The 15,293-nt window shown below is 40.4% G+C and overlaps 6 non-coding genes across 6 annotated transcripts; all 6 read right to left on the minus strand.

Annotated features, from left to right (window-relative positions):
* Window positions 1–2,284: 2,284 nt before the first annotated feature.
* On the minus strand, window positions 2,285–2,356 carry TRNAE-UUC (transfer RNA glutamic acid (anticodon UUC)). The gene has a single exon. It is a non-coding gene; the product is annotated as a tRNA-Glu (tRNA).
* A 2,127-nt stretch (window positions 2,357–4,483) lies between these two features.
* Window positions 4,484–4,555, minus strand: TRNAE-UUC (transfer RNA glutamic acid (anticodon UUC)). The gene has a single exon. It is a non-coding gene; the product is annotated as a tRNA-Glu (tRNA).
* A 551-nt stretch (window positions 4,556–5,106) lies between these two features.
* On the minus strand, window positions 5,107–5,178 carry TRNAE-UUC (transfer RNA glutamic acid (anticodon UUC)). The gene has a single exon. It is a non-coding gene; the product is annotated as a tRNA-Glu (tRNA).
* Window positions 5,179–5,885: 707 nt separating this feature from the next.
* Window positions 5,886–5,957, minus strand: TRNAE-UUC (transfer RNA glutamic acid (anticodon UUC)). The gene has a single exon. It is a non-coding gene; the product is annotated as a tRNA-Glu (tRNA).
* A 1,241-nt stretch (window positions 5,958–7,198) lies between these two features.
* On the minus strand, window positions 7,199–7,270 carry TRNAE-UUC (transfer RNA glutamic acid (anticodon UUC)). Its single transcript has one exon. It is a non-coding gene; the product is annotated as a tRNA-Glu (tRNA).
* A 5,797-nt stretch (window positions 7,271–13,067) lies between these two features.
* On the minus strand, window positions 13,068–13,139 carry TRNAE-UUC (transfer RNA glutamic acid (anticodon UUC)). Its single transcript has one exon. It is a non-coding gene; the product is annotated as a tRNA-Glu (tRNA).
* Between the last annotated feature and the right edge of the window lie 2,154 nt (window positions 13,140–15,293).

The following is a 15,293-nucleotide window of genomic DNA, read 5'->3' on the forward strand; positions in this document are numbered from 1 at the left end:
AATTATAAATTGTTTAGATTCTCTTGAGAATCTTTTGATTGACTGATTTTCCCATATAATGAAATGCTGACATTTTTGGAGACCTTTTGATAGTCTGCCTAGGAGCAATCGTCAATCCGGTGCGGATAGAATAATAAACCAGAGACATCTACTTATATATGTGAGATTAAAAGGTGGCTGATGAAGAAAAGCTAAGGACAATTCCCATACCGGGCCGCCTGGGTGAAAACCAGGAATCCTAACCGCTAGACCATATGGGAAGCTCTGTCACTTTTACTCTAGAGTGGGAAACACAAGACAACCATATGGAAAGCTTTGTCACCTTCGCTCTAGAGTGGGTAACACAAGACAACCAAAAGTTCTTGGCATTTTGTTGCGTTTCCTAAAAAGATTAGTTTTCACCTCTATTTCTGAAAAACCAGGAATCCTAAATGAGAGACCAAGTGAAAAACTTCACTTATTTTGACACGGATCGGTTGACATAAGGAGAAGGTTGCCTGAAGATTATCCAAGAAAAGGAAGCCCTTGCAAAAAGGCATTATCCTCTTTGGAGCGGGGTTAAACATTGAGCTATGTTTGGGAGCTCACAAACTCCACACTTCGCAAGATTCTTCATACATCTTCTGGAATAAATATATCACAGCACTGCATTGATGGGCTGCTTTAGGTCAAGAAAAGAAAGTCGCCAAGCATGATGTTCTACCACCTGAGTGAAAAATCAAGAAGAACCTTGAGCAATACGCCAAATGCAAAACCTTGCCATGCCTGGTTAAATGATAAATTGTTTAGCTTCTCTGGAGAATCTTTTGATTGACTGATTTTTCCATATAATGAAATGCTGACATTTTTGGAGACCTTTTGGCAACTTTGCTGTCATGTTCCCTGTGTCCAAAAGATACTTGGGAGTAAAATCTATCACCGAAAAGAAAGGTTTTGGCAACCTTGCGGAAGCTAAAAGCACCCGTTCTAATGAGCTCTTGGAGGAAGTAAGTTTTTGCAAAGGTGGCGTGGCCTTCTTTGATATCAGCAATATGCCTTAAAAGGGTTTAGGCGAGTAAAACTATTAGAGCGTCTGTGTCTTGATGTTAATGCAAGGTGCCTTAAGTCTATTTTTTTTTCCTGTTTGTAAGACATGACTTTATTGGAAGGTCCTGGATTGGTAAAAAAAAAATCTATCTGCATATAATCCTCAATGGCCGCTTTCTTGTGCTTTAGGCAGAAGCGTCAATTTCCATTTCAAGCAAAAGTCATTTTTTTCCCTGCCAAATGTTGACATTTTGTTTATTGAATGTTGATGTGTTCTTTAGAAAAGTCCTGTTCTGTGCACTTAAAAAATAACGGGTAGTAAATTCTCTCATCCAGGAGGTATGGAATATGAGGTTTCTTTTGATAGTATGCCTAGGAGCAATCGTCAATCCGGTGCGGATAGAATAGTAAACCACAGACATCTACTTATATAGGTGAGATTAAAAGGTGGCTGATGAAGAAAAGCTAAGGACAATTCCCATACTGGGAGTTGAACCCGGGCCGCCTGGGTGAAAACCAGGAAACCTAACCACTAGACCATATGGGAAGCTCTGTCACTTTTCCTCTAGAGTGGGAAACACGAGACAACCATATGGAAAGCTTTGTCACCTTCGCTCTAGAGTGGGTAACACAAGACAACCAAAAGTTCTTGGCATTTTGTAGGGTTTCCTAAAAAGATTAGTTTTCACCTCTATGTCTGAAAAACCAGGAATCCTAAATGCGAGACCAAGTGAAAAACTTCACTTATTTTGACACGGATCGGTTGACATAAGGAGAAGGTTGCCTGAAGATTATCCAAGAAAAGGAAGCACTTGCAAAAAGGCATTATCCTCTTTGGAGCGGGGTTAAACATTGAGCTATGTTTGGGAGCTCACAAACTCCACACTTCGCAAGATTCTTCATACATCTTCTGGAATAAATATATCACAGCACTGCATTGATGGGCTGCTTTAGGTCAAGAAAAGAAAGTCGCCAAGCATGATGTTCTACCACCTGAGTGAAAAATCAAGAAGAACCTTGAGCAATACGCCAAATGAAAAACCTTGCCATGCCTGGTTAAATTATAAATTGTTTAGATTCTCTGGAGAATCTTTTGATTGACTGATTTTCCCATATAATGAAATGCTGACATTTTTGGAGACCTTTTTATAGTCTGCCTAGGAGCAATCGTCAATCCGGTGCGGATAGAATAATAAACCAGAGACATCTACTTATATATGAGATTAAAAGGTGGCTGATGAAGAAAAGCTAAGGACAATTCCCATACCGGGAGTCGAACCCAGGCCGCCTGGGTGAAAACCAGGAATCCTAACCGCTAGACCATATGGGAAGCTCTGTCACTGTAGTTCTAGAGTGGGAAACACAAGACAACCATATGGAAAGTTTTGTCACCTTCGCTCTAGAGTGGGTAACACAAGACAACCAAAAGTTCTTGGCATTTTGTAGGGTTTCCTAAAAAAATTAGTTTTCACCTCTATGTCTGAAAAACCAGGAATCCTAAATGCGAGACCAAGTGAAAAACTTCACTTATTTTGACACGGATCGGTTGACATAAGGAGAAGGTTGCCTGAAGATTATCCAAGAAAAGGAAGCACTTGCAAAAAGGCATTATCCTCTTTGGAGCGGGGTTAAACATTGAGCTATGTTTGGGAGCTCACAAACTCCACACTTCGCAAGATTCTTCATACATCTTCTGGAATAAATATATCACAGCACTGCATTGATGGGCTGCTTTAGGTCAAGAAAAGAAAGTCGCCAAGCATGATGTTCTACCACCTGAGTGAAAAATCAAGAAGAACCTTGAGCAATACGCCAAATGAAAAACCTTGCCATGCCTGGTTAAATTATAAATTGTTTAGATTCTCTTGAGAATCTTTTGATTGACTGATTTTCCCATATAATGAAATGCTGACATTTTTGGAGACCTTTTGATAGTCTGCCTAGGAGCAATCGTCAATCCGGTGCGGATAGAATAATAAACCAGAGACATCTACTTATATATGTGAGATTAAAAGGTGGCTGATGAAGAAAAGCTAAGGACAATTCCCATACCGGGCCGCCTGGGTGAAAACCAGGAATCCTAACCGCTAGACCATATGGGAAGCTCTGTCACTTTTACTCTAGAGTGGGAAACACAAGACAACCATATGGAAAGCTTTGTCACCTTCGCTCTAGAGTGGGTAACACAAGACAACCAAAAGTTCTTGGCATTTTGTAGGGTTTCCTAAAAAGATTAGTTTTCACCTCTATGTCTGAAAAAACAGGAATCCTAAATGCGAGACCAAGTGAAAAACTTCACTTATTTTGACACGGATCGGTTGACATAAGGAGAAGGTTGCCTGAAGATTATCCAAGAAAAGGAAGCACTTGCAAAAAGGCATTATCCTCTTTGGAGCGGGGTTAAACATTGAGCTATGTTTGGGAGCTCACAAACTCCACACTACGCAAGATTCTTCATACATCTTCTGGAATAAATATATCACAGCACTGCATTGATGGGCTGCTTTAGGTCAAGAAAAGAAAGTCGCCAAGCATGATGTTCTACCACCAGAGTGAAAAATCAAGAAGAACCTTGAGCAACACGCCAAATGCAAAAGCTTGCCATGCCTGGTTAAATGATAAATTGTTTAGCTTCTCTGGAGAATCTTTTGATTGACTGATTTTTCCATATAATGAAATGCTGACATTTCTGGAGACCTTTTGGCAACTTTGCTGTCATGTTCCCTGTGTCCAAAAGATACTTGGGAGTAAAATCTATCACCGAAAAGAAAGGTTTTGGCAACCTTGCGGAAGCTAAAAGCACCCGTTCTAATGTGCTCTTGGAGGAAGTAAGTTTTTGCAAAGGTGGCGTGGCCTTCTTTGATATCAGCAATATGCCTTAAAAGGGTTTAGGCGAGTAAAACTATTAGAGCGTCTGTGTCTTGATGTTAATGCAAGGTGCCTTAAATCTATTTTTTTTTTCCTGTTTGCAAGACATGACTTCATTGTAAGGTCCTGGATTGGTAAAAAAAAAATCTATCTGCATATAATCCTCAATGGCCGCTTTCTTGTGCTTTAGGCAGAAGCGTCTGTTTGTCTTGCAAACAGGAAAAAAAAATAGATTTAAGTCACCTTGCATTACTAATCTTTTTAGGAAACCCTACAAAATGCCAAGAACTTTTGGTTGTCTTGTGTCACCCACTCTAGAGCGAAGGTGTCAAAGCTTTCCATATGGTTGTCTTGTGTTTCCCACTCTATAGTAAAAGTGACAGAGCTTCCCATATGGTCTTTAGAAAAGTCCTGTTCTGTGCACATAAAAAATAACGGGTAGGAAATTATCTCATCCAGGAGGTATTGGAATATGAGGTTTCTTTTGATAGTCTGCCTAGGAGCAATCGTCAATCCGGTGCGGATAGAATAGTAAACCACAGACATCTACTTATATAGGTGAGATTAAAAGGTGGCTGATGAATAAAAGCTCCCATACCGGGAGTCGAACCCGGGCCGCCTGGGTGAAAACCAGGAATCCTCACCGCTAGACCATATGGGAAGCTCTGTCACTTTTACTCTAGAGTGGGAAACACAAGACAACCATATGGAAAGCTTTGTCACCTTCGCTCTAGAGTGGGTGACACAAGACAACCAGAAGTTCTTGGCATTTTGTAGGGTTTCCTAAAAAGATTAGTAATGCAAGGTGCCTTAAATCTATTTTTTTTTCCTGTTTGCAAGACATGACTTCATTGTAAGCTCCTGGATTGGTAAAAAAAAAATCTATCTGCATATAATCCTCAATGGCCGCTTTCTTGTGCTTTAGGCAGAAGCGTCAATTTCCATTTCAAGCAAAAGTCATTTTTTTCCCTGCCAAATGTTGACATTTTGTTTATTGAATGTTGATGTGTTCTTTAGAAAAGTCCTGTTCTGTGCACATAAAAAATAACGGGTAGTAAATTCTCTCATCCAGGAGGTATTGGAATATGAGGTTTCTTTTGATAGTCTGCCTAGGAGCAATCGTCAATCCGGTGCGGATAGAATAGTAAACCACAGACATCTACTTATATAGGTGAGATTAAAAGGTGGCTGATGAAGAAAAGCTAAGGACAATTCCCATACCGGGAGTCGAACCCGGGCCGCCTGGGTGAAAACCAGGAATCCTAACCGCTAGACCATATGGGAAGCTCTGTCTCTGCTGTTCTTGAGTGGGAAAAACAAGACAACCATATGGAAAGCTTTGTCACCTTCGCTCTAGAGTGGGTAACACAAGACAACCAAAAGTTCTTGGCATTTTGTAGGGTTTCCTAAAAAGATTAGTTTTCACCTCTATGTCTGAAAAACCAGGAATCCTAAATGCAAGACCAAGTGAAAAACTTCACTTATTTTGACACGGATCGGTTGACATAAGGAGAAGGTTGCCTGAAGATTATCCTCTTTGGAGTGGGTTTAAACATTGAGCTATGTTTGGGAGCTCACAAACTCCACACTTCGCAAGATTCTTCATACATCTTCTGGAATAAATATATCACAGCACTGCATTGATGGGCTGCTTTAGGTCAAGAAAAGAAAGTCGCCAAGCATGATGTTCTACCACCTGAGTGAAAAATCAAGAAGAACCTTGAGCAATACGCCAAATGCAAAACCTTGCCATGCCTGGTTAAATAATAAATTGTTGATAAAGTGTTGACATTTTGTTTATTGAATGTTGATGTGTTCTTTAGAAAAGTCCTGTTCTGTGCACATAAAAGATAACGGGTAGTAAATTCTCTCATCCAGGAGGTATTGGAATATGAGGTTTCTTTTGATAGTCTGCCTAGGTGCGGATAGAATAGTAAACAACAGATATCTACTTATATAGGTGAGATTAAAAGGTGGCTGATGAAGAAAAGCTCCCATACCGGGAGTCGAACCCGGGCCGCCTGGGTGAAAACCAGGAATCCTAACCGCTAGACCATATGGGAAGCTCTGTCACTTTTACTCTAGAGTGGGAAACACAAGGCAACCATATGGAAAGCTTTGTCACCTTCGCTCTAGAGTGGGTAACACAAGACAACCAAAAGTTCTTGGCATTTTGTAGGGTTTCCTAAAAAGATTAGTTTTCACCTCTATGTCTGAAAAACCAGGAATCCTAAATGCGAGACCAAGTGAAAAACTTCACTTATTTTGACACGGACCGGTTGACATAAGGAGAAGGTTGCCTGAAGATTATCCAAGAAAAGGAAGCACTTGCAAAAAGGCATTATCCTCTTTGGAGCGGGGTTAAACATTGAGCTATGTTTGGGAGCTCACAAACTCCACACTTCGCAAGATTCTTCATACATCTTCTGGAATAAATATATCACAGCACTGCATTGATGGGCTGCTTTAGGTCAAGAAAAGAAAGTCGCCAAGCATGATGTTCTACCACCTGAGTGAAAAATCAAGAAGAACCTTGAGCAATACGCCAAATGCAAAACCTTGCCATGCCTGGTTAAATGATAAATTGTTTAGCTTCTCTGGAGAATCTTTTGATTGACTGATTTTTCCATATAATGAAATGTTGACATTTTTGGAGACCTTTTGGCAACTTTGCTGTCATGTTCCCTGTGTCCAAAAGATACTTGGGAGTAAAATCTATCACCGAAAAGAAAGGTTTTGGCAACCTTGCGGAAGCTAAAAGCACCCGTTCTAATGTGCTCTTGGAGGAAGTAAGTTTTTGCAAAGGTGGCGTGGCCTTCTTTGATATCAGCAATATGCCTTAAAAGGGTTTAGGCGAGTAAAACTATTAGAGCGTCTGTGTCTTGATGTTAATGCAAGGTGCCTTAAATCTATTTTTTTTCCTGTTTGCAAGACATGACTTCATTGGAAGGTCCTGGATTGGTAAAAAAAAAATCTATCTGCATATAATCCTCAATGGCCGCTTTCTTGTGCTTTAGGCAGAAGCGTCAATTTCCATTTCAAGCAAAAGTCATTTTTTTCCCTGCCAAATGTTGACATTTTGTTTATTGAATGTTGATGTGTTCTTTAGAAAAGTCCTGTTCTGTGCACATAAAAGATAACGGGTAGTAAATTCTCTCATCCAGGAGGTATTGGAATATGAGGTTTCTTTTGATAGTCTGCCTAGGAGCAATCGTCAATCCGGTGCGGATAGAATAGTAAACCACAGACATCTACTTATATAGGTGAGATTAAAAGGTGGCTGATGAAGAAAAGCTAAAGACAATTCCCATACCGGGAGTCGAACCCGGGCCACCTGGGTGAAAACCAGGAATCCTAACCGCTAGACCATATGGGAAGCTCTGTCACTTTTACTCTAGAGTGGGAAACACAAGACAACCATATGGAAAGCTTTGTCACCTTCGCTCTAGAGTGGGTAACACAAGACAACCAAAAGTTCTTGGCATTTTGTAGGGTTTCCTAAAAAGATTAGTTTTCACCTCTATGTCTGAAAAACCAGGAATCCTAAATGCGAGACCAAGTGAAAAACTTCACTTATTTTGACACGGATCGGTTGACATAAGGAGAAGGTTGCCTGAAGATTATCCTCTTTGGAGCGGGTTTAAACATTGAGCTATGTTTGGGAGCTCACAAACTCCACACTTCGCAAGATTCTTCATACATCTTCTGGAATAAATATATCACAGCACTGCATTGATGGGCTGCTTTAGGTCAAGAAAAGAAAGTCGCCAAGCATGATGTTCTACCACCTGAGTGAAAAATCAAGAAGAACCTTGAGCAATACGCCAAATGAAAAACCTTGCCATGCCTGGTTAAATTATAAATTGTTTAGCTTCTCTTGAGAATCTTTTGATTGACTGATTTTCCCATATAATGAAATGCTGACATTTTTGGAGACCTTTTGATAGTCTGCCTAGGAGCAATCGTCAATCCGGTGCGGATAGAATAATAAACCAGAGACATCTACTTATATATGTGAGATTAAAAGGTGGCTGATGAAGAAAAGCTAAGGACAATTCCCATACCGGGAGTTGAACCCGGGCCGCCTGAGTGAAAACCATGAATGCTAACCGCTAGACCATATGGGAAGCTCTGTCACTTTTACTCTAGAGTGGGTAACACAAGACAACCAAAAGTTCTTGGCATTTTGTAGGGTTTCCTAAAAAGATTAGTTTTCACCTCTATGTCTGAAAAACCAGGAATCCTAAATGCGAGACCAAGTGAAAAACTTCACTTATTTTGACACGGATCGGTTGACATAAGGAGAAGGTTGCCTGAAGATTATCCAAGAAAAGGAAGCACTTGCAAAAAGGCATTATCCTCTTTGAAGCGGGGTTAAACATTGAGCTATGTTTGGGAGCTCACAAACTCCACACTTCGCAAGATTCTTCATACATCTTCTGGAATAAATATATCACAGCACTGCATTGATGGGCTGCTTTAGGTCAAGAAAAGAAAGTCGCCAAGCAAGATGTTCTACCACCTGAGTGAAAAATCAAGAAGAACCTTGAGCAATACGCCAAATGCAAAACCTTGCCATGCCTGGTTAAATTATAAATTGTTTAGCTTCTCTGGAGAATCTTTTGATTGACTGATTTTCCCATATAATGAAATGCTGACATTTTTGGAGACCTTTTGATAGTCTGCCTAGAAGCAATCGTCAATCCGGTGCGGATAGAATAATAAACCAGAGACCTCTACTTATATATGTGAGATTAGAAGGTGGCAGATGAAGAAAAGCTAAGGACAATTCCCATACCGGGAGTCGAACCCGGGCCGCCTGGGTGAAAACCATGATTCCTAACCGCTAGACCATATGGGAAGCTCTGTCACTTTTACTCTAGAGTGGGAAACACAAGGCAACCATATGGAAAGCTTTGTCACCTTCGCTCTAGAGTGGGTAACACAAGACAACCAAAAGTTCTTGGCATTTTGTAGGGATTCCTAAAAAGATTAGTTTTCACCTCTATTTCTGAAAAACCAGGAATCCTAAATGCGAGACCAAGTGAAAAACTTCACTTATTTTGACACGGATCGGTTGACATAAGGAGAAGGTTGCCTGAAGATTATCCAAGAAAAGGAAGCACTTGCAAAAAGGCATTATCCTCTTTGGAGCGGGGTTAAACATTGAGCTATGTTTGGGAGCTCACAAACTCCACACTTCGCAAGATTCTTCATACATCTTCTGGAATAAATATATCACAGCACTGCATTGATGGGCTGATTTAGGTCAAGAAAAGAAAGTCGCCAAGCATGATGTTCTACCACCTGAGTGAAAAATCAAGAAGAACCTTGAGCAATACGCCAAATGCAAAACCTTGCCATGCGTGGTTAAATGATAAATTGTTTAGCTTCTCTGGAGAAACTTTTGATTGACTGATTTTTCCATATAATGAAATGCTGACATTTCTGGAGACCTTTTGATAGTCTGCCTAGGAGCAATCGTCAATCCGGTGCGGATAGAATAATAAACCAGAGACATCTACTTATATATGTGAGATTAAAAGGTGGCTGATGAAGAAAAGCTAAGGACAATTCCCATACCGGGGCGCCTGGGTGAAAACCAGGAAGCCTAACCGCTAGACCATATGGGAAGCTCTGTCACTTTTACTCTAGAGTGGGAAACACAAGACAACCATATGGAAAGCTTTGTCACCTTCGCTCTAGAGTGGGTAACACAAGACAACCAAAAGTTCTTGGCATTTTGTAGGGTTTCCTAAAAAGATTAGTTTTCACCTCTATGTCTGAAAAACCAGGAATCCTAAATGCAAGACCAAGTGAAAAACTTCACTTATTTTGACACGGATCGGTTGACATAAGGAGAAGGTTGCCTGAAGATTATCCTCTTTGGAGTGGGTTTAAACATTGAGCTATGTTTGGGAGCTCACAAACTCCACACTTCGCAAGATTCTTCATACATCTTCTGGAATAAATATATCACAGCACTGCATTGATGGGCTGCTTTAGGTCAAGAAAAGAAAGTCGCCAAGCATGATGTTCTACCACCTGAGTGAAAAATCAAGAAGAACCTTGAGCAATACGCCAAATGAAAAACCTTGCCATGCCTGGTTAAATAATAAATTGTATATAAAGTGTTGACATTTTGTTTATTGAATGTTGATGTGTTCTTTAGAAAAGTCCTGTTCTGTGCACATAAAAGATAACGGGTAGTAAATTCTCTCATCCAGGAGGTATTGGAATATGAGGTTTCTTTTGATAGTCTGCCTAGGTGCGGATAGAATAGTAAACAACAGATATCTACTTATAGGTGAGATTAAAAGGTGGCTGATGAAGAAAAGCTCCCATACCGGGAGTCGAACCCGGGCCGCTGGGTGAAAACCAGGAATCCTAACCACTAGACCATATGGGAAGCTCTGTCACTTTTACTCTAGAGTGGGAAACACAAGGCAACCATATGGAAAGCTTTGTCACCTTCGCTCTAGAGTGGGTAACACAAGACAACCAAAAGTTCTTGGCATTTTGTAGGGTTTCCTAAAAAGATTAGTTTTCACCTCTATTTCTGAAAAACCAGGAATCCTAAATGCGAGACCAAGTGAAAAACTTCACTTTTTTTGACACGGATCGGTTGACATAAGGAGAAGGTTGCCTGAAGATTATCCAAGAAAAGGAAGTACTTGTAAAAAGGCATTATCCTCTTTGGAGCGGGGTTAAACATTGAGCTATGTTTGGGAGCTCACAAACTCCACACTTCGCAAGATTCTTCATACATCTTCTGGAATAAATATATCACAGCACTGCATTGATGGGCTGCTTTAGGTCAAGAAAAGAAAGTCGCCAAGCAAGATGTTCTTCCACCTGAGTGAAAAATCAAGAAGAACCTTGAGCAATACGCCAAATGCAAAACCTTGCCATGCCTGGTTAAATTATAAATTGTTTAGCTTCTCTGGAGAATCTTTTGATTGACTGATTTTCCCATATAATGAAATGCTGACATTTTTGGAGACCTTTTGATAGTCTGCCTAGAAGCAATCGTCAATCCGGTGCGGATAGAATAATAAACCAGAGACATCTACTTATATATGTGAGATTAAAAGGTGGCAGATGAAGAAAAGCTAAGGACAATTCCCATACCGGGAGTCGAACCCGGGCCGCCTGGGTGAAAACCATGAATCCTAACCGCTAGACCATATGGGAAGCTCTGTCACTTTTACTCTAGAGTGGGAAACACAAGGCAACCATATGGAAAGCTTTGTCACCTTCGCTCTAGAGTGGGTAACACAAGACAACCAAAAGTTCTTGGCATTTTGTAGGGATTCCTAAAAAGATTAGTTTTAACCTCTATTTCTGAAAAACCAGGAATCCTAAATGCGAGACCAAGTGAAAAACTTCACTTATTTTGACACGGATCGGTTGACATAAGGAGAAGGTTGCCTGAAGATTATCCAAGAAAAGGAAGCACTTGCAAAAAGGCATTATCCTCTTTGGAGCGGGGTTAAACATTGAGCTATGTTTGGGAGCTCACAAACTCCACACTTCGCAAGATTCTTCATACATCTTCTGGAATAAATATATCACAGCACTGCATTGATGGGCTGATTTAGGTCAAGAAAAGAAAGTCGCCAAGCATGATGTTCTACCACCTGAGTGAAAAATCAAGAAGAACCTTGAGCAATACGCCAAATGCAAAACCTTGCCATGCGTGGTTAAATGATAAATTGTTTAGCTTCTCTGGAGAATCTTTTGATTGACTGATTTTTCCATATAATGAAATGCTGACATTTCTGGAGACCTTTTGATAGTCTGCCTAGGAGCAATCGTCAATCCGGTGCGGATAGAATAATAAACCAGAGACATCTACTTATATATGTGAGATTAAAAGGTGGCTGATGAAGAAAAGCTAAGGACAATTCCCATACCGGGGCGCCTGGGTGAAAACCAGGAATCCTAACTGCTAGACCATATGGGAAGCTCTGTCACTTTTACTCTAGAGTGGGAAACACAAGACAACCATATGGAAAGCTTTGTCACCTTCGCTCTAGAGTGGGTAACACAAGACAACCAAAAGTTCTTGGCATTTTGTAGGGTTTCCTAAAAAGATTAGTTTTCACCTCTATGTCTGAAAAACCAGGAATCCTAAATGCAAGACCAAGTGAAAAACTTCACTTATTTTGACACGGATCGGTTGACATAAGGAGAAGGTTGCCTGAAGATTATCCTCTTTGGAGTGGGTTTAAACATTGAGCTATGTTTGGGAGCTCACAAACTCCACACTTCGCAAGATTCTTCATACATCTTCTGGAATAAATATATCACAGCACTGCATTGATGGGCTGCTTTAGGTCAAGAAAAGAAAGTCGCCAAGCATGATGTTCTACCACCTGAGTGAAAAATCAAGAAGAACCTTGAGCAATACGCCAAATGCAAAACCTTGCCATGCCTGGTTAAATGATAAATTGTTTAGCTTCTCTGGAGAATCTTTTGATTGACTGATTTTTCCATATAATGAAATGTTGACATTTTTGGAGACCTTTTGGCAACTTTGCTGTCATGTTCCCTGTGTCCAAAAGATACTTGGGAGTAAAATCTATCACCGAAAAGAAAGGTTTTGGCAACCTTGCGGAAGCTAAAAGCACCCGTTCTAATGTGCTCTTGGAGGAAGTAAGTTTTTGCAAAGGTGGCGTGGCCTTCTTTGATATCAGCAATATGCCTTAAAAGGGTTTAGGCGAGTAAAACTATTAGAGCGTCTGTGTCTTGATGTTAATGCAAGGTGCCTTAAATCTATTTTTTTTCCTGTTTGCAAGACATGACTTCATTGGAAGGTCCTGGATTGGTAAAAAAAAAATCTATCTGCATATAATCCTCAATGGCCGCTTTCTTGTGCTTTAGGCAGAAGCGTCAATTTCCATTTCAAGCAAAAGTCATTTTTTTCCCTGCCAAATGTTGACATTTTGTTTATTGAATGTTGATGTGTTCTTTAGAAAAGTCCTGTTCTGTGCACATAAAAAATAACGGGTAGTAAATTCTCTCATCCAGGAGGTATTGGAATATGAGGTTTCTTTTGATAGTCTGCCTAGGAGCAATCGTCAATCCGGTGCGGATAGAATAGTAAACCACAGACATCTACTTATATAGGTGAGATTAAAAGGTGGCTGATGAAGAAAAGCTAAGGACAATTCCCATACCGGGAGTCGAACCCGGGCCGCCTGGGTGAAAACCAGGAATCCTAACCGCTAGACCATATGGGAAGCTCTGTCACTTTTACTCTAGAGTGGGAAACACAAGACAACCATATGGAAAGCTTTGTCACCTTCGCTCTAGAGTGGGTAACACAAGACAACCAAAAGTTCTTGGCATTTTGTAGGGTTTCCTAAAAAGATTAGTTTTCACCTCTATGTCTGAAAAACCAGGAATCCTAAATGCAAGACCAAGTGAAAAACTTCACTTATTTTGACACGGATCGGTTGACATAAGGAGAAGGTTGCCTGAAGATTATCCTCTTTGGAGCGGGTTTAAACATTGAGCTATGTTTGGGAGCTCACAAACTCCACACTACGCAAGATTCTTCATACATCTTCTGGAATAAATATATCACAGCACTGCATTGATGGGCTGCTTTAGGTCAAGAAAAGAAAGTCGCCAAGCATGATGTTCTACCACCTGAGTGAAAAATCAAGAAGAACCTTGAGCAACACGCCAAATGCAAAAGCTTGCCATGCCTGGTTAAATGATAAATTGTTTAGCTTCTCTGGAGAATCTTTTGATTGACTGATTTTTCCATATAATGAAATGCTGACATTTCTGGAGACCTTTTGGCAACTTTGCTGTCATGTTCCCTGTGTCCAAAAGATACTTGGGAGTAAAATCTATCACCGAAAAGAAAGGTTTTGGCAACCTTGCGGAAGCTAAAAGCACCCGTTCTAATGTGCTCTTGGAGGAAGTAAGTTTTTGCAAAGGTGGCGTGGCCTTCTTTGATATCAGCAATATGCCTTAAAAGGGTTTAGGCGAGTAAAACTATTAGAGCGTCTGTGTCTTGATGTTAATGCAAGGTGCCTTAAATCTATTTTTTTTTTCCTGTTTGCAAGACATGACTTCATTGTAAGGTCCTGGATTGGTAAAAAAAAAATCTATCTGCATATAATCCTCAATGGCCGCTTTCTTGTGCTTTAGGCAGAAGCGTCAATTTCCATTTCAAGCAAAAGTCATTTTTTTCCCTGCCAAATGTTGACATTTTGTTTATTGAATGTTGATGTGTTCTTTAGAAAAGTCCTGTTCTGTGCACATAAAAAATAACGGGTAGGAAATTATCTCATCCAGGAGGTATTGGAATATGAGGTTTCTTTTGATAGTCTGCCTAGGAGCAATCGTCAATCCGGTGCGGATAGAATAGAAAACCACAGACATCTACTTATATAGGTGAGATTAAAAGGTGGCTGATGAAGAAAAGCTCCCATATCGGGAGTCGAACCCGGGCCACCTGGGTGAAAACCAGGAATCCTCACCGCTAGACCATATGGGAAGCTCTGTCACTTTTACTCTAGAGTGGGAAACACAAGACAACCATATGGAAAGCTTTGTCACCTTCGCTCTAGAGTGGGTGACACAAGACAACCAAAAGTTCTTGGCATTTTGTAGGATTTCCTAAAAAGATTAGTAATGCAAGGTGCCTTAAATCTATTTTTTTTTTCCTGTTTGCAAGACATGACTTCATTGTAAGCTCCTGGATTGGTAAAAAAAAAAATCTATCTGCATATAATCCTCAATGGCCGCTTTCTTGTGCTTTAGGCAGAAGCGTCAATTTCCATTTCAAGCAAAAGTCATTTTTTTCCCTGCCAAATGTTGACATTTTGTTTATTGAATGTTGATGTGTTCTTTAGAAAAGTCCTGTTCTGTGCACATAAAAAATAACGGGTAGTAAATTCTCTCATCCAGGAGGTATTGGAATATGAGGTTTCTTTTGATAGTCTGCCTAGGAGCAATCGTCAATCCGGTGCGGATAGAATAGTAAACCACAGACATCTACTTATATAGGTGAGATTAAAAGGTGGCTGATGAAGAAAAGCTAAGGACAAATCCCATACCGGGGTTCTTGAGTGGGAAACACAAGACAACCATATGGAAAGCTTTGTCACCCGGGGCGCCTGGGTGAAAACCAGGAATCCTAACCGCTAGACCATATGGGAAGCTCTGTCTCTGTTGTTCTTGAGTGGGAAACACAAGACAACCATATGGAAAGCTTTGTCACCTTCGCTCTAGAGTGGGTAACACAAGACAACCAAAAGTTCTTGGCATTTTGTAGGGTTTCCTAAAAAGATTAGTTTTCACCTCTATGTCTGAAAAACCAGGAATCCTTAATGCGAGACCAAGTGAAAAACTTCACTTATTTTGACACGGATCGGTTG

This window comes from Pelobates fuscus, chromosome 3 (genome assembly GCF_036172605.1).
Source record: "Pelobates fuscus isolate aPelFus1 chromosome 3, aPelFus1.pri, whole genome shotgun sequence".
NCBI classification, from domain to species: Eukaryota; Metazoa; Chordata; class Amphibia; order Anura; family Pelobatidae; genus Pelobates; species Pelobates fuscus.